The sequence below is a fragment of the Metopolophium dirhodum genome, chromosome 1 (assembly GCF_019925205.1).
Source record: "Metopolophium dirhodum isolate CAU chromosome 1, ASM1992520v1, whole genome shotgun sequence".
Classification (NCBI taxonomy): Eukaryota; Metazoa; Arthropoda; class Insecta; order Hemiptera; family Aphididae; genus Metopolophium; species Metopolophium dirhodum.
In genome coordinates, this window is record NC_083560.1 from 101,932,741 (window position 1) to 101,952,284 (window position 19,544).

General features: G+C 26.7%; 1 long non-coding RNA gene across 2 annotated transcripts; it reads right to left on the reverse strand.

Moving 5' to 3' along the window:
* Nucleotides 1-773: 773 nt before the first annotated feature.
* LOC132936846 (uncharacterized) lies at nucleotides 774-17,579 on the reverse strand. 2 transcript variants are annotated; one of them, XR_009663546.1, is made up of 5 exons: nucleotides 17,506-17,579; nucleotides 17,258-17,414; nucleotides 14,924-15,076; nucleotides 14,322-14,432; nucleotides 774-2,402 (listed from the first exon to the last, which is right to left on the reverse strand). It is a non-coding gene; the product is annotated as an uncharacterized LOC132936846 (long non-coding RNA). The 2 variants fall into 2 exon arrangements; XR_009663547.1 differs by lacking the exon at nucleotides 14,924-15,076.
* Nucleotides 17,580-19,544: the final 1,965 nt, after the last annotated feature.

Sequence of the window (19,544 nt, forward strand, 5' to 3'; positions counted from 1 at the left end):
TACAATTTTGGACTTTAAGACTATTATATTATTGATAATTGTAAATTGTAATAATCGTTAAAAAATTGTATGTTCGAAAGTAAATATGTTTATTTTTTTCTAGAATTTTAGGATGTTGTGTTGTATTTATTTATATTTTTGATTAAAAAACTCTCTTAAATTAAAATAATACTCTCGTTATTTTACTAGAATATTACTCATATAATTGAAAATCAAATTTACTTTTTAACTCTAACTAACTATTATGCAGAAGTATAATTAAAATATAAATCAAAATAATTTGAGAGGATTAGATGATGATTAGTTTCTGTTAAACACAATACAAATCTAAATTGATCACGTTTTAATAAGACATGGTATTTAGCATAATATTAAGATAAGACTATGATACTATATATTTTGTCATAAGAATATAACCTTCCAAGCTGCTTGTATCGTTTTTATTCACATAGTATTAATTTTTTTAAGGAAAAAATAAATAATAGATCAACTCTTTTCTGATTGAAATTAATTAATTTGTTTTTGTGTTCTAGATGGAATTTAATTATCTGAAAATATTCAGTTGTCCACGAGTTATCCATATTCCTGTGAAGTTGTTATTGTCCGCTGAAATACCCTAAACGGTCAACTATATTTTATCACCTCCTGACATGTACTATCGAGTGCGTGGGCGTAACCATCTACACTACTACACAAACACACAGTACACACTCACGAGATCGTGCGACTACGTAACGATATGTCAATTAGGTTGCCAATAATTTGCTCCTTAATAAATAGCCAGCACCGGGTGCCTTAATTAAAAATTACTAATAAAGAAAATCACAATAATGGTACTAAATTTACCAATTTAATCAACTCCAATTGCATATTGTAGTCTTGATGGAGGAATGTAACTTATTTACAATGTGTAGGTACTATAAATTTAATTTTATCTGTGTATAACATAAATAATGTCTAATATAAATTAAATGTCATCTGTGTAAAATAAATATAAAATATAAATTATAATACCATATTGTTTACTACAACAAATAATATATTTAAACATTTAAATTAAATAAAAGTTATAAACAATTTGTTCAGATGCAACTGCCAATTATAACGAACATCAAGTACAATAATATTCCGAAAAAACATAATATGTTATAAACATAACACAACTGCCTTGACACATGCGACGTTTCGCATTAAAAATAAATTCAAAATTCAAAACAACCTAATTAAATTGTGTTCATTTATATTAAAAATTAATCAACAAGAATGATATATTATAATTAAACTTACAGCTTATTGTTTAAATATAATATTTGATTTTTATATTTCTTTGTACTTGTGAAAATGTTTTCTGAATATTAGTACATTATTAAAATATCTAAAACATTAATGTTTAAGTGGAAATGTTAAAAAGCTATATATTGCTTATAATGTTATGAAACAACATTATAGAAACATAATTTTTTTACCATGATAATTTTATCATAATTTTAATGAATCTTTAAAAAATGTTATTATAATATTCTTTATAATATTATTACTAAAATTTTAACATTGTTTGAATATTGAAGAAACATAATTTAGTTGTCAGGTCAATTTACATAAGAAATTTTTAAGACAAAGTACTTTATTTTTTTTCTGCATAGTGACTTTATTTGAAATTAATAATATTAATTATATCTGAGAATAGGTGACACCAATAATAATAAAAAGAGTTTTCTTAAAGGTAATTAAGTGGTTTTATTTTACATGGCATCAAAACAACAAATAATATAATAGGTTTTTTTTTTTGGGGGGGGGGGATAATAATAATATAAAATATCAGTCATGGGAATATGATAATTGGGGGCAACATGGCAAATACATTTGTATATAATACAATTTGGGGATTATGAGGATAAATCTGGATATATTTTAACATGACAGCTAATATTATGGTATTTTTGCGTTTAGGTTCCACTGGATACTCGTGCATTGCGCAAAATATGATTCATTAAATTTGTATAGTTTTCTGTAAGAAAAAATATTTTAATATTTGTTTGAATACAACGGACCGCGTTGCAAAAAATGGGAAGGTATACGGGAGAGTATACTTGACAACAGGTGAATTGAGTTGTATCCAATGGATTGTCGTTTGTCGCTGCTACGCCCGCCAGGGCACTTATTGTTGTTGTTCAGGTAATTATGGTTGTACTATACGATGGCATCAAAATATATTGGATACGATGAAAAAAACGGTCGAAAACGAGGTGCCGGTGTGGTATGCTTCCTCGGGTTGAGACTTGATGGAGCTGGTCAGCGGTCTCGGACAAAATGCATTGAGTATCCGAGTCATGTTTGGCTGGTTGAAGAATTTTCGTCGGCCGGGAGGACTTTGTACAATAACAGGGAAACAGCCATTTTGCCTTAAAAATAAAAATTCAAAACAACCTAATAAATTGTGATAATTTATATTCAAAATTAATAAACAAAAATGATATATATTTCATTTTAATTTATTTTGTTTTTGAAATGATTATGATTCGGTCAACATAATATTTGTGTAAAAATAGTATCTATTCTATTGTTTTAAAACGTCCCGAACTCAGTATTTTTCAACCGTTTAAATATAGAAAGATCCAGTCCAGTCTTGGTCATAAATCATAATTAAAATAGGGTGACCATACGTCCTGTTTTATACAGGATTATCCTTTATTTCGGCTTTGTGTATTGTTGTCCTGACAAACTAATCTCAGGACGCCTTTTGTCCCGTAATTTCAAGTCTGTCCTATATTAATCCCGTGTTTTGCCTTACTGTTAATTTATAATTTTTGAAATTTTTGAAATGACATTATTGAATAGAATAATATAAAAATCTATACTTTTCAATTGTATTTTTGTTTTTACCATTAGTAATTGGATCACATTGTTGTCGACGACGTAAACCGTACGTATAATAGTATATTTACCGATCGGCGGGACCAGCTCATTATCAAATGTGAGCATATTTCGAAACAAATAAATATTAACAATAGCTCAATTATACTTCTATATGCCGTGCACAAGCGTTATCTTATCGGACAACAAAAGAATAAAATAAATACTTACTAATTTAAAAATATTAATTTTTAAATTATTAAAATATAATAATATGATAGTATTGTTGTCCTGTATTTGATTTTTTTAAATATAGTCAGCGGTCACCCCACTGGTCCGGTCCGGTCCATAAAAATACGGACCAAACAGAGTGAAAATATAATGATAAATAGAAAAATCGTTTTAAAATGTTTCCAAATTGGTACAGTAATATAATTTACATGCAATTATACAATATAAACAATCCATTTCGGAGTTAAGAGGATGTCAACGCACTGTTTGTTTTCTCTCTCTGACCCACGCGCAACATAGACAAAACGTCTTTGCGCAGAACCATTTTTTCTATGTTTTTAAGTAATTTTAGAGTAAAATCACCCATTACAAAAAAGATAGAGAATAATATTTTAGAGGGAATGACATATCGGTTTTATATTTTATTGTTATTTGACTTTGTATTCGACTTTCAAAATAAACAAAAAAATGTTGTAAATTTAAATTATGTTTAAATTGTTTTGAAACAATATTTAGAAAAATCGATATTTCATTCCCTCAAAAATATTATTCTTTATCTCTTTTATGATGAGTGATTTTACTCTAAGATTACTAAAAAACATAGAAAAAACGATTCTGCGCACATGCATTTTGTCTATGTTGCGCGTGGGCTAGAGAGAGAAAACAAATAGTGCGCTGACATCCTCTAAAGCTACCGGTGGCGTAATTACAAATGTTTTATGGGTGGGTATATAAATTTCCCATACGAAATTGACAAATTCTCCCACGTAATAAATTACGCTGATAGCTATCACCGAATACAATGGAGTATACGTATTGCGATTATAGGCTATAGGTATATATACTAATATTATAATAATATGAGTTATAATTTCATATTTTGGAAATATACAATATATAGTTAGGTACTATGTATAATAATTAGTTAAATTGTTATAACTTATAATGCTTGAACTGCACAAATTCTTTTATTGCACTCGCACACTCATAGTTGCATATATTTCAATATAATATTATCATTTCCGTCGCTATCGTGTGACTATATATGTTACGTACATAACTTAGGTGTCATTGACCCGTGTTTGAGACAAATCATATTATTATGAAATATGACACTTATTCAGTGTCAATTTTTTGTGGTTGGATTTCTCTCATAATTGTTATTTATTATTATACATATTATTATTTTATTAAAAGTGTATAAAAAAACAACACAATAATGTGGCTGAAGTACCTATATTCAGCTGACCGAGTGGCGTAAGATATCATTATTATATATAGGTAATATAGGTGCTGATTTGAAGTGTAATTCCTTTATATATAATATTATACGTATGTGTAGTACAGTTAACGACTCAGATAATTAAGACCATAAAACTTCCAAGACGACTTTCTTGTAATAAATGGGAGTGGATATCAAAACTTAATAATAAGAGACGATTGACCATAATAAATGCGAAAAAGCATATGGATTTGTCAAAATAATTGCTTCAAACCCATGGCTATAGAACATACACACAGAAAAATAAATAAGGGGTTATATTTTTGTGCTTATTGAAAACTCGTAATTATATATTATCTAAAACAATAGGATAATGTTACAAACAAATCCATATAGTATAATCTAATTAATCATATTTTGTTTGCATATTCGTCTGGAAAAAAAAATAAGAAATCGTATCGGTATCACGACTAAACGACTACAGCCCACATTGAACTCCGTTGTAAAGTTGTTCAATATTTTAATCTTAAACTTTTAAAATAGGTCTAAAAAAGACAATTTCAAGATTTTTTTTTAAAAACAATTTTACATTATTATTTAAAATAAATAAAAAATCCGGAGTTCAATGCGGGCTGTAGAATATAATATTATTATAATACATACCGTACCCCCTCCTAAATTGGTATTTGACAGTAGATTAGTGAAAAGTATTACAATTGAGGTGGCAAATAAAACATAAAATAGAATTTTCAAATTTTATAATGAATAATTGCCGAAAATTCAGTAAAGTTGCACCGGGTCCAAATTCAATTGAAATAGAGATCATCGCTGCTTTTTCAAAATCAGTTGTATCTAATATAAACAATCATTAAACAATATACGAGTGACAATAAAGATAAACGTGATGTTATCGGAATCGTCCAATGTTACACTATTAGTACATTAATACCAATGTTACGCTATATTAGTAAAAATAACAACAAAAAAAAATTGAATGATTAATAGGTATATGCTTCGAAATGTAGTTGCCACAAATTTACAAGTGTCTACTCGTATAATGTATTGTGTAATTTGTCATATCTCATAGCTCGTAATAATAATAATAATTAGGTAATAATTAATATCTTTATAAATTATTTGGCGTACAAATTAACACATTATAATATACTAACAAGATAATATGTCGTTGCACTGCACACTACAAAAATATTAAAAAATATTAACAACTAAGCAAAGAACCGTGACGCTCATGCATATCACATACATATCACATTTCTATAGACATGTTTACTTATATGTCTATGATTAGTACTATTATTACCTATTATTAACATTATTAATTTTATATTCCTATCATGAACTAAGAAGAAATATATACTTCTTAGTTCATGATTCCCAATTTTTTGTTATACATTATCATAATGATTGTAATGTTGTCGTATATTGTAACAGGGCCTTGCCCGTTTAATACTTAATAAATAAATATATATATATATTATAATATGATATATAAATATAAATAATATCATAAATCAATAATTTTGGGTGTCGTGAGAGAGGAGGTATTTCGTAAGATAATAACTGCGGTCTACGTCTATACGTTGGTCTTATAAATAAATCTATATTAAATATCATACCAACGCCAAAAAATAAAAACCTAAGTTTGTATGTATCTTGACAACTACGCCAATTGTTGTGGGGCTTTTTATAATTTTGTCCTACTTTACTTCAATAGCTGATATATGATTTATACCGGACCACCGAACGATTTTTTTCGATCGTAACGACCTCGTTTATATTAAGATATTTATATTACCTAATAACTTTTGGTGAGAAGCTAATAAAAATAAAATTATTATACGTTAAGGCGCCTCTTCGTGGCTTATTAAAACAATATTTAGACAATTTATAATCTTGTCTGCATCGCCTGTAATCTTTGTGTTAGTCATAAATGATTATTAGTGTGAGTGCGGTTCTATATGTGTAAAACATAAAATTATTATTTCGAAGAAATTCGAAATCGTATCAATAACAATAGATTTCATATTTATCGTCTGCGGGCGAACGGCCACGACTATGTTCCATAGCACACGTACGCGCGTGCACAAGTCAACGAAAGCATTCTCGAAAAATATTTTTGTTCACTGGCGACAGTGAATAATGTTAATAAGCTGGCAAAAAATGTACATACTTCTAGTAATCCAATTTCAATTGTGAAAAAATATTTGAATTCGTCAGCCTCTTTTCTGTGATTTGTAGGAAACAGATTTTGGACTTTTGGATAGTTTACGTATTACGGTTCCAAATTACTTTTCTTAATTTCTCAAAATTAACTTGCACTTTAATGTCTTTAAAGTACTAATAAGACAAAAAAATTTAAAAGTTTTTCCTACAAAACATAGAAAAGAGGCTAACGAGTTTAAATCAGTATTAAAAATTAAAATTGAACTACTAGAAGTATCAGTATGTTTATTTTTCACCAGCTTAGAGTTCTAAATGCATGAAAAATTCAATCGTTTAGAGCCGCATCGACTCTTATAGTGGCTATATAGTAGGGGCAAACTTTAGACAGCTATATCATCTCGTCCCCCGTGGCCACTGTGTCAGTCGTATTAACTCGTAAATTATTATTAATGATTATTTTTGTGAGTGTGGATTCCTTACCCATACTGCAGTTGTGGGTGGACGAAGCGACTACATTATATTATTATAGAACACGACACACGTACACACATCTAAAGCGGCACATGTCATCGAAAATATTTTTGTACTTACGTGAGTACGCGGCAATGAATTATGCTAATAAGCTGGCAAAAAATCAACATAGTTTTAGTCTAATTTTAATTTTGAAAAAAAAATTGAATTCATTAACTTCTGTTCTAATTTTTATGTTTGGTAGGTAAAGGAGATAGATTTACGATATTTTTGAAAGTTTATGTACTGCAGTTCCAAAAGAAATTACCTACATAACTTATACAAATGAATATCTATATGTAGGTACTAGGTATAGGTACTTTAAAGGGCCAATGAGATAAAACATTTAAAAGTTTCCCTACAAAGTATAGAAAAGAGGCAAACATAATATTCAAATAATTAGTATTCAAAATTAAAATTGGAATACTAGAATACCTAGTATATTTATTTTTTTGTCAGCTCATATGCATGGGCAGGTCTAAATGCATGAAAAATCCAATAGCTTAGAGCCGCCATCCCCCTTAAAAATATTTAAGATATATCATATAATATGTAGTCATTATTTTTTTTATAAGGATTTAATGTTCAAATCTCATATAGACAAAACTCATCAAAATCTCAAAATTATGCAAACTTTTTTAGTTCAAGAATGATAAGATTTTTAATTTAACTATACATGTATAATATGTACTATAATACTTTTACTAAATTATATGGTTGACAGGGTTGTTATGTTTAAAACATAAATTAAAAATATTTGTTTTAAACGTTTTGTTAATCATTTAAAACAGTGTACAATTCAAGGACATTTTCTATAAATATCAATAAAATGTTATTTGTTGTGTTAAAAAGCTTGACATTTTAATACAAGGCTCCTACTATATAGTTACAATGACGTTTGGAAAATATTAAAAATCCTTAGTCACAGTTTTTATTTATAAGCATTTAAAGTTCAAATATTGACAAAATACGAAAAAATCACGAAAATTAGCAAATTATTTTGAGTTGAGAATTCATAAAAATTTTCCTTTTTAAATTTAAGTTTTGAAAATGTAATACAAGATTATCTATAAGTTTGTCTACCTTTATCAAGAAAAAAAAATCTCTACAAGAAAGTCAAATTAAATTTTTATGAGCGTTTAAATATTTATGACATTTAATATTTACTTGATTTGTCATGTAACGATGTTCTTATTTTGTTGTAATTAAAAAACATATGACTGTAGATACTTGAAAATTTCACTGAATGTTTATATTAGAATTTTCTATACACGATTAAATTTTGAAAATAATTTGACTCTTTTTGAGCTGTTTACGGACATTGTCAGTTTTCAATTTTTTTAGTTTTTTTTCTATAAATATCAATACAATTTTATTAGTTGGGTAAAAAAGCGTGAAAATTTAATGCAAGGCTCCTGATATAATGTTACAATAGCAGTTGAAAAATATTAAAAATACATTAGCACAATTTTTTTTCATAAGCATTTAAAGTTCAAATTTTGACAAAATTTATCAAATTTAAAATTTAATAATTATTTTGTAGTTAAAAATTTATAAAATTTTCAATTTTTGTAGCTAAGGATTGAAAATTTAAAACAAGGTTCCACGTAAATAAGTAAATATATAAATTACTTTATTCACAATAATATCATCAAATATACTTGGTAATATCATAGGCTGCCTGGCCGTTTTCCCTCAGAATCGTTTTTCTTATACAAATACAATGATATTATATCATTGAATTCAAATTTAATACCATACATTACAGTGACCCACTTGTAACCTACTGTACAGCAGAGCGACTTCCATTTACTCACCTTTTTTTTTTGTTTATTTTGAAAAATGAAAAAATACACTAACTCTGATGGTTGACAATTTGACATTACTATATGACCTATGTATATAGTTACAAATATTTTAAAATTGATTATAGTTAGTTACTCTTCAATATTTTTATACCAACCATTTTATATGGTTAAATTGTTTTGAGTGTTATGTATACAATTATAACGGTCGCTACGTGCGATTATCAAAAAATGTTAAGATAATTCTTAATAATTTCGTAAGTTAGTAGGGATATACCACGGTAGAAGTTATTCAACCTAACCTCGGGACCAGCGACGAGAAAAAGGTCTGCCTTGAACCCTTAACCCAACCCGGCAGGAAGTCACAACAAAACCTAATATAAAGTATAATCAGATATAATTTTAAAAGCGTATAAAAGTTATAAAAATGACTTGGAAGTTAGCATTGACTTTTTAAAAGGAATATAGCGCATAATAAATTGTACATGATTTTAAAATTCCAATATTTTTCAGTAGGTCAATTATCTATAATATATCTATATCATAAATTCGTAACTATAATTCTAGAGTCCAATCTTAAACATGGTAGGTATTGTTAGGAACCACTGCTAATCATGTAATACCATTACTATAGTAATGTAATGCTATAATATCTATAATGTATAGTACACCTATATGGCTATATATTAAGCGTTATTTATTATAATATATAATTATACATTTATGCGCAATAACTCCATGAACTAATCGCCCAGCGAGGACGGGAATGTGCTGACACAACCCTTCTGGTATATACACAGACAGAACCCGTCACCGGGTCACCGACCCGTGCCCCCCGCTAGACGAGTAGAGCAATACTGTGTTGACTATCATCAATAAATTAGACAGAACATCATATAAAACCGAACGTCGAAGTTAACAGACGTTAACTTTCCGAAATCTTTCTTTAATAAAATCATCTTTTCCTTAAGTGGTGTAATCTTTTCACATAAAAGGACCGTTCTAAAACGTTATCAACATTTGAGTGCTGAAATTAAGAAGGTACGAGCTCAACAGTATTAATCCAGGTATTAACAATCATGAGATATAATTATTTTGTGTTAAATTTATTTAAGTTAATATTAATAAAATAATGTATTGATGTTTAGGTACAATCTTTATATAATTGTTTTGGTAAAAAATATATGCTTTTTGGCGATTAAATAGATACAAAATTAAAATAAATATAATAATATAAGATATTAATCGATCAGAAATATTGTGCAGATAGGAACTCGCAAGCAGATTGCCTGGATGGCTTAAAAGTAACAACCAAAAATGCTCAAGTACTTTTAAGTCCGATTTTTTGTACCTATAGGTATGCAACGTAAATATCATAAAATATAATATTGTCCCCCCGATCCACCGCTTATCCAGCCCACTACTGATCATACTACGGCAACATTCACTCTCAATCACGATATCATATTATTAAAATTAAAGCACGTTATTACTAATTTCTAGTCGCGTAACAATGATTTATACAAATAATAAGGTATCAACAAAAATTATGTGATATTCCAATAAAAACACTCTGCCAAACTCCGTGTAAAAAAAAACGATAAGTAGGTATACAAAATCGGCTTTAAAAGTTGTGATATTTATAGCTAAGTCTTTGAACTATAGATATAATTTATGTTAAAATAATCTGCTGAATAATATTGAACTTAGCTTGGTGACGTAAGTTAAAAATTTCAAAATACTATTGCATAATGAGTACATATACTCGCTATAGGTAGGTATACTATCATTGAAAAATGTACAGTGTATATTACTATAACCAAGTCTTTTAAAGTCACCAAGCTAAATTAAATTATTTAGCAGACTATTTTAACATAAATGATATCTATAGTTCAAAGACTTAGCTATAAAATTATAATACAAATTTTAAAGCCATTTTTTTTCTCACAATGGTGTTTAGCGGAGTGTTTTTGTTGCAGGGATATACAAGATATATTGAATTTTAAATCACACCATCGTGTTAAGCACATAAATATACTTAGGATTATGAAAAACAAAATTCTGAAATACTATCGTAAGTTATTAAAATTATTATGTAAATCAAACTACTTTTACACGTAAAACATGGGCGGTCGCTCACTTGTCCGCTCTATGACTTATCTGGATAAATAATAATTTTTTTGACTTCGGATTTTTACAAAAATATTTTTATTATTTCTACCACAATAAAACATCAGTAAACTTAAAATTAAAAAAAAAATGTTGTGTTGTAACTTTAAAAGAGGGCGGCATTTTCAAAATACTGATAATATAATATTGTTAGGGGCGGCAAAATTTGGTTTTGACTAGTTCACTATTTTCGCCTGAGCCGGCCCTATGTATGTTTGTCCACTCTATTTCTCGAGAACGAGCTAAACGTACAGAAATAAACAAAATATAATAATCTGAATCAGGATAAGCTCTAATTTATTGTGCATGACGAAGAGCATTTTCAAAAATTTGGTTGGTCGCCGCCGCAGCGCATTACGCGCGACGTGTATCATTCACGGAGGCGGCGGCGTGGGGTTCGTAAAACATCGTCTGAATGACAGTCTAGTATTTGACTCATATTGACTGTAGACTGTTTAATGTTCATTTAGTAGACCAAAATTCCAAAGTAAACAGTCACGTTATCTAAAAAATAGATTTACAAATAAATTGGTAATTTTGAATATTTCCAAAAACAATTTAATACAAAATATATACAATTTCTAATTTAAAATTGTCAGTTTATATTAAAAAAAAAATGTCATGTTCTAGATACTACTCTATAGTAGATACCTACTTGTAACCCAAAATTCTTATATATATAAAAAAAATGTTAAATTATTGATTAGAACAAAAGTTATTTCATTTGTCAGGTTTTGCTGTTACATTCTATATAATATATTATGTTATACCTAACTTATAAAGGATGATGTGATTTAAACATTATTTTTACAATAAGTTGTAATATATTATTATTAAATTTAAATTTAAAATTCATTTAATTAATTCAACAAAAAAAAAATGATTACTTTCAATACCACGCTTGGGAAATATACGAGTATTTATATTATATTGATACAATTATAACTGTTAGGTACCTAGTAAGATACCATTCCCTCCTATGTAGAATCTAAGACCTACGTTACCTACTTAGATATACAAAATTATAACACGTTTAATATAATTGGTTATGAGTTTATGACTTCAGACTAATTTATATTATATACTTTATATACCTATATAATATTATAAAGTGTCCATTTTTCTACTTTTAATGTTCTACCATATGAAGTAAGGCTATAATAGAACCATAGTGCAATAGGAACCTAGTTGTAAAAGGTACTATATAAAGGTACTATGTAAATGTCATAATGTAGTTGACTCATGAGTGATTTGCTTAGAAATAAGATACAGGCCACTTAAATCATGTTTTAAGTAATTTTATTTTACAATTTAAAAATAAAAATCTTATCGTTAAATAGGTAATAAAAATGTGAAAACCACGATAGAAACAAAATTTAAAAATATGTAATTGTTCCCGTCATTCTGTCTCTGGCATAAAATTGAAATTAAATAAACTGCACCTTTTTGCATCAAATGAAATCACAACAAAAAATATATTTAGAAATGTAAAAATATTCATTGAAAAACCGATTTTAATAAAAAATTACACAATGTATTATAAAAATTATAAAAAATATCCTATTATAAAAAAATGTCATAAACATGACGTTAAGAACAAGAATAAATAAACTTTTAACAAAACATACACAATTAAATATTATACCGGGTAATTCTTTTATCATTTAACACTCATTATTTTAAAAAATATAAATGTTTTTGAAAAAAGAATAATTTTTAACTATGACAAATACAGTTTTATTTTCATATTCCAAAGCAGAAGTATTTGAATACACACAGGGATGGGCAAGTATACTTTAGAAAAAATTAGTCAAAGCCTATGACGCATAGGATTTTATTTAAATTTTATTTATACACAATTAGATAGGTTATGAATCTAGACAAATGCATTTAAATTTAAAATTCCAAATATTAGTATAAATATATTATAATAAGTCAATCGTTAAATTAAATAAATAAATAATGATAAAAATAAATTATAGATAGGTATCATATCATATTCTTAAAGACGTAAAGTCCCATTCAACGTGTATGTGTGATGCGTCCCAGTACACAGATATAACTTAATATGACTAATAGGTTGAAAAATAATTTCGTGCAACTTGCACTGCAATTAAATTATGGATTTATAAATTTAAATTCACAGTGCATATTATTTTACACATATTATAGTATTATATTAAAACATAGTCAAACAGTCACGGTTGGTAAATAGGCCAGTAAAAATTAATAAAAAATTAATTTTTTAAAGTATCGAGTATTTTTTAACAAAATTATTTTGTGAAATACTCGATACATAGTCTAAAAATGTATCTCGTTACAAGATACTCGATACTTCATATAATTGTATCGAGATACAAGATACAAGATACGTATCTTAGATACTGCCCATCCCATGATACACAAAATAGAATTTAGGACGAGTAGATTATAATAAGTTATTAGTTACAAGTATTTTAAGTTTTGAAGAGCACACTAGGTTACCCCACAACATTTTGGTCCAATACACCGCTCATCTCAACTTTAAAACTTTTTATGCGCCAACAATTGGTTCATAATAAAATAATCACCTAGTGTATATTTATCAAAGGTAAAAATTAAATAACGGTATTAACAGAATGACTGTGCGGATTTTATTATACATCCATGTTTAAACATATATTTCAACTAATTTATAATTTATTATGATCATCTTTATATCAATAAATAATCCATAAACATTTAAAATTAAAATGATTTCAAAGTAGTGTATTTGTATACATTTAATTAAGCAATACAACTACCTACCTATAATCAATTTGTTTATTAGAGATTATTTAAAATTTAAATAAAAAGTTAAAAGAAATAAAATTTGACTATTATTCTGTTTTGAATGTTTATGAGACTTATCATAATTCAACTGTAAATAGATTAAATAAAATATATAAGTACCTAATAATATTGCTATCACATTTTTCCTTTATTAATGCCTCAAAGATAAAATTGTTTAAAATCAGAGGAGCATTTGACTTTATGGTGTGGTGGAAATTAAAAGGGCATTAACCATATTAATGAGTATTTTGAAATTTTATTTTTTATAAAGCTGTATAACTTCAGGTCGCAGGGATGATTATTTACCTGAATTATACAACTACAAATCCCCATATATCTCATCTACTCAATTGAATAATTTGTTCAATGCAAGACTATATTTAAAATATTTTTTTTTTTTTTTTATTATTGAACTAAAGCTCGGCAACTAGGGCCATTAGCTGTTGTAGGGGTTATGAACTGTGGTAGGAGTAAGGTTGGTACGGTAGGTTGATTTTACGATTGTTATTTTTTAACAAAATATATTAACTGCTTACTTTTTATTTGAGATGTGTAGGAACATGTTGGTATTTATAGGTATTCCATAACATTAATGTCCATTACAACACATTTATTGAGTTTAGTATTAGGGCTAAGAACTGCACTTCCTAAAATAAACAAAAATTGAAAAATATACATAACTATTAAATTAAATACTATACTTAAACTAAATTGAGACTAATAAGGAAAATCTTAGTACGTTAAGACTCTTTAGAGACTGATCATCATGCAATTATTTAATATCTGTCTCAATACATTGACCTGAATTTGGAATTTATTTTGTAGTCTAAAAATATATTAGGTATACAGTTCAAATTAATGCTACATTACCTACCACTGGTATATTTTAAAATCATTTATTAACATTTTATCGTGTATCCAGCCCAAAAACATATTTATTTTAAAAAAACTATTATAAGTAATTTGAATAAATTGAATATTATATTTCAAAAATAAAAATATAACAAAAAGTAGAAAAGTAATCGTATTCCTCATTAGTACGTAGTTGATTAAAATCGACCAGATAAAATATTTTATTAAATACCAACTACACACAATAAATCATTTTCTAACACATTACACATCATGAATTACTTACATAAACATTTAATGAAGACAATTTGTTCAATTACTAGTATATTACATGCTTCAGTATACTTTGGTATTTGAATCCAACATTTTTTTTTAGAATTTTTAATCAATTGTTTTTATTGGTTTGGAAGCTTATTACAGTACAAGGTTGTGTTGTATTCTATATTGACACCGTAAAATAAACAGATTCTTAAATTATAATGGATTATATAATAATTTTTTTAGCATCGCAGCATTATATTTAAAACGACCGTCCTATTGTTAATTTTGGAAGCTACTAATTGTTGTCAGCTAGTAGCGAGGCTGGGCCAGTTTATGATTTTTTTTAACTCAGTCAAATTAATATGCACCAATAACAAAAAATTAATTTAACTATAGGTTAACTCAGTTAAGTTAAAAGTTAATACACCTTTTTTGTTAACTTTTTATCAAGTTAAAAAAAGTTAATTTGTTTATACAATGCTAGGGTACTTAATTTTTTTCCAACCCAAAACTTAATTAAAGGATATAGTGTTAATACTTCATACAGTATTTCCATAAAAGTTATATAGATTCGAATGATATACATTTTTAACTTTAAACAATTTACGATACATATTTTTTGACATGAAAACAAAATTGACTGAAATAATGATATATTATAAAATTAAAAACAAAATAAATTAACTTAACTTACTTCTTAAAATGAAAAATTAACTTGTTAATTTCACGTTAATAAAGAAAGAAATTTAGTAAATTAACAGTTAAGTTAATGAAAAGCCAAAAGTAACTAGTTAATGCCTAGCCTTGACTGCTTCACATATATATTATAAATTATAATATATAGTGTTGATATACGTAAGTTAACTACTATGAGCACTAGGTATACTACTATGAGTATCCCATATAAATTATTAAATGTTTAACTAAGCACACAAATTGTACTGTATGTACTGTAGGTATACTACTATATTAACTTTTTGACTCGTTAATGCCCAGCCTTGGCTGCTAGGTTGGCTGTATCTGTTTACATTGCACTTAATGCAAACAGATATAACAAACCTAGCAGCTGACAGCAATTAGTAACTTACTAGCTTACAATATAAACAATAAGATAGCTCTTATTTGTGTATTATAAAATCAGTAATTGCAGTAAAGAACTGAAAAAAATTAAAATTAAGTTATGTTATAGAATTCTACTGTTTAAACAACTTTTAAAATAATAAATTACGCATAATGCTTCTAATAGAACACCTTATTTTTGGTTGTCATACTATTATCGACAAAATTTGAATAAATTAAAATACTATCATAAGTTATATTTTAGTTTTTTGTTTTGCTTTTAAAATAAGAGAATATATTTTTCAATCAATGGCTTGATGTATAATAAGCAAATTACATTGACACATGCGAGTAGGTAAGACATCCAGTGATCGCCCTTAACATTATTTAATATAGTTAGGTATTCAAATACCTATCATGTTCCTATAATAATCTCATAATTTATTTGTATAGCAAATTAATAGATTTAGCTACCAATCATTGAACAGTATTGTATTTAAATTAAAACATTTGAGTTATAGCTTTTTAAAATCTTAACTGCCATCAAACTAACAAATTAAGAATGACAATACTTTGTTTAAGTCCTCATTTCTCAACAATTTAAGATAATTTACTAAAATGCTAATTATAAGTAATTTAAGAAAAATACTAAAACTTTATTTTAAAAAAAAAATGTTTGTGTTGAGTAAAATGTTTTGACAATTGTTTGTAGATTTTTAAAATCTAATGTGAAATTATAATGTTTTTAATTTACTTAAGACGCCTGGTGCCGATGTCATTTTGTCCTCAAAAATACACTCTGAGGGAATAAAGATACCGCCTTGTGGAATCAACCAAATTTCATAATTGCTAGAGGGAGATATTCTACAGCCCGCATCGATCTCTGTTTTTCAATATTTTATTTTCAAACTTTATAATATGTTTAAAAAAATATAAGATAAAAAGCATTTTTTACAAATATTTTAATACAATTACTTGTAATTTAATACAAAATAAGAGATTGATGCGGGTTGTAGGAAGTCTTCTTCTTTCAGATGAAAAATAGTCATCAAAATCCGACAATTCTACAAAGTCTCAGAGTTATAACCGTAAAATCATTTTTTTCTCGATATAATACATCCTATCAATCCCCCCTAAATAGGTATTGGGTAATAGAATAGTAGAAAAGTAATTATAATATAATTGAGGTGGCAACTAAAATATAAAATTTAATTTTCAAATTTTATAGAATTGCGGAAAATTTGAAAACCCTTAATATAACTTATAATTCATAACTATTCATGCATTTATAATAATTAACCTTTAACAGTGACATCTAGATCCTTTTAAATCATGTATGTTTATATTTTATATTGTATTTTGAATCCAAATGTTTTTTACTTGATATAGGTAAACAGTTAGTGTTTTTTTATATGTTATCAATTTAGCTAATTTTGTGTCGCTTGCTATACTGGCACCTTAAACAGAATAATCAGTATAATTATGTTAAGTATAATATATATGTATTAATAAAAAACACTATAAGACATAATATATATTGTATCTTACCATAATATATAGATTCGGCAATACAGTACAGTATCATATTTGTTTAAAATTAAAATATTTAAGTTATACATTTTAGATTCTGAGTGAAACGATGAATGTATTGATTTTACAATGATGTGTGTTTTTTTTTTTTTTTTTTTTTATTTTTTTTTATTTTTTTTTTTTTTTATTTTTGTGTCTGTGTACACGATAAGTAGTCGAAATAATGCTTCGATTTTCGACTTCAGTATCTTGTTCGATGGGAAAGTGAATATCGTTGGTGCATTGGGGAGGTCAAAATTTTAATTTCCCAGTAGTTTTCAAAAGCGATGTGAAAAACAAAAGAAAAATTAAGGAAAAACGGGAATTTTTACGCAAAATCGATTTTTAACAAAATCGATTTTGGTTATTGGTGTAACTCTAAAACAAATGACCGTACATGCATGAAATTTTCACTGGTTGTTTATATTAGCATTTTCTATACACCATAAAATTTTCCAAATATTTTGACTCTTTTTGAGCTGTTTACAGCCATTGTCAGTTTTCAATTTTTTTAGTTTTTTTTTCTATAAATATCAATAAAATTTTATCTATTGAGTAAAAAAGCTTGAAAATTTAATAGAAGAATCCTAGTTTATTGTTTCAAAGGCAGATGAAAAAAATTAAAAATCCTTAGTCACAGTTTTTAATTATAAGCATTTAAAGTTCAAATTTTGACAAAATACGGAAAAATCACGAAAAATAGCAAATTATTTTGATGAGAATTCATAAAAATTTTTCTTTTTAAATCTATGATTTGAAAATGTAATATAAGATTACTCATAAGTTTGTCTAGCTTTATCAAAAAAAAAATGTCTAGAAGAAACTTAAATTAAATTTTTATGAGCGTCTGAAATTTATATTTTTACAACATTTGATATTTACTCGATTTCTCATGTAACGATTTTTTTATTTTATTGTAATTAAAAAACGAATGACTGTAGATACTTGAAAATTTCACTGAATGTTTATATTAGCATTTTCTATACACCATACAATTTTGAAAATATTTTGACTCTATTTGAGCTGTTTACGGACATTGTCAGTTTTCAATTTTTTTAGTTTTTTTTTCTATAAATATCAATAAATTTTTATTTGTTGGGTAAAAAAGCGTGAAAATTTAATATTAGACTCCTGATATATCGTTTTAATAGCAGTTGAAAAATATTAAAAATACATTTGCACAATTTTTTTTTATAAGCATTTAAAGTTCAAATTTTGACAACATTTATCAAATTTATAATTTATTAATTATTTTGTGGTTAAAAATTTATAAAATGTTTAACTTTTATGGCTAAGGATTGAAAATTTAAAACAAGGCTCCACGTTAATAGGTTATATATAAATTACTTTATTCACAATAATATCATCAAATATACTTGGTAATATCATAGGGTGACTGACCGTTTTCGCTCAGAATCGTTTTTCTTATACAATGATATTATATCATTGAATTCAAATTTAACACCATCCATTACAGTGACCCACTTGTAACCTACCGTACAGCAGAGCGACATCCACTTATCCACCTTTTTACTGTTTTAACTACTATTTGATTAGCAAACATTGCTTAAAAATATGTTTATTGAAGCCTGAACTATGGAGGCTTAAAAAACAAAGAAACACGTCATTCATTACCTACCTACTCGTCATCGATGTTTTAACTTATATAAATTGTCAAATCTCAATAATGTATTTTTTGATATTATATTTCTTGTATCATGCAGGTTCGGTGTTCACTATCATTTTGTGTGTTGATAATTTATTGATAAGATGATTTGAAATATTTTTTTTATAATTGATAAAGAATATTATAATACTTTGCAACGTTTCGCTCTTCGAACGAATGTACGTCCAGCCATGACAAAATAGATGGTGCCGTACGAGAAAACAATAATAAAAAGACGAAAGAAAAACGTGTTGGTGGTTATTTGTGTGTTTGGATACAGACATAAGAGTAGAGAAAAAATAACAAAACAAACGTCGGCTATCGCGATGACGACCGGATGATGGTGGGGTGC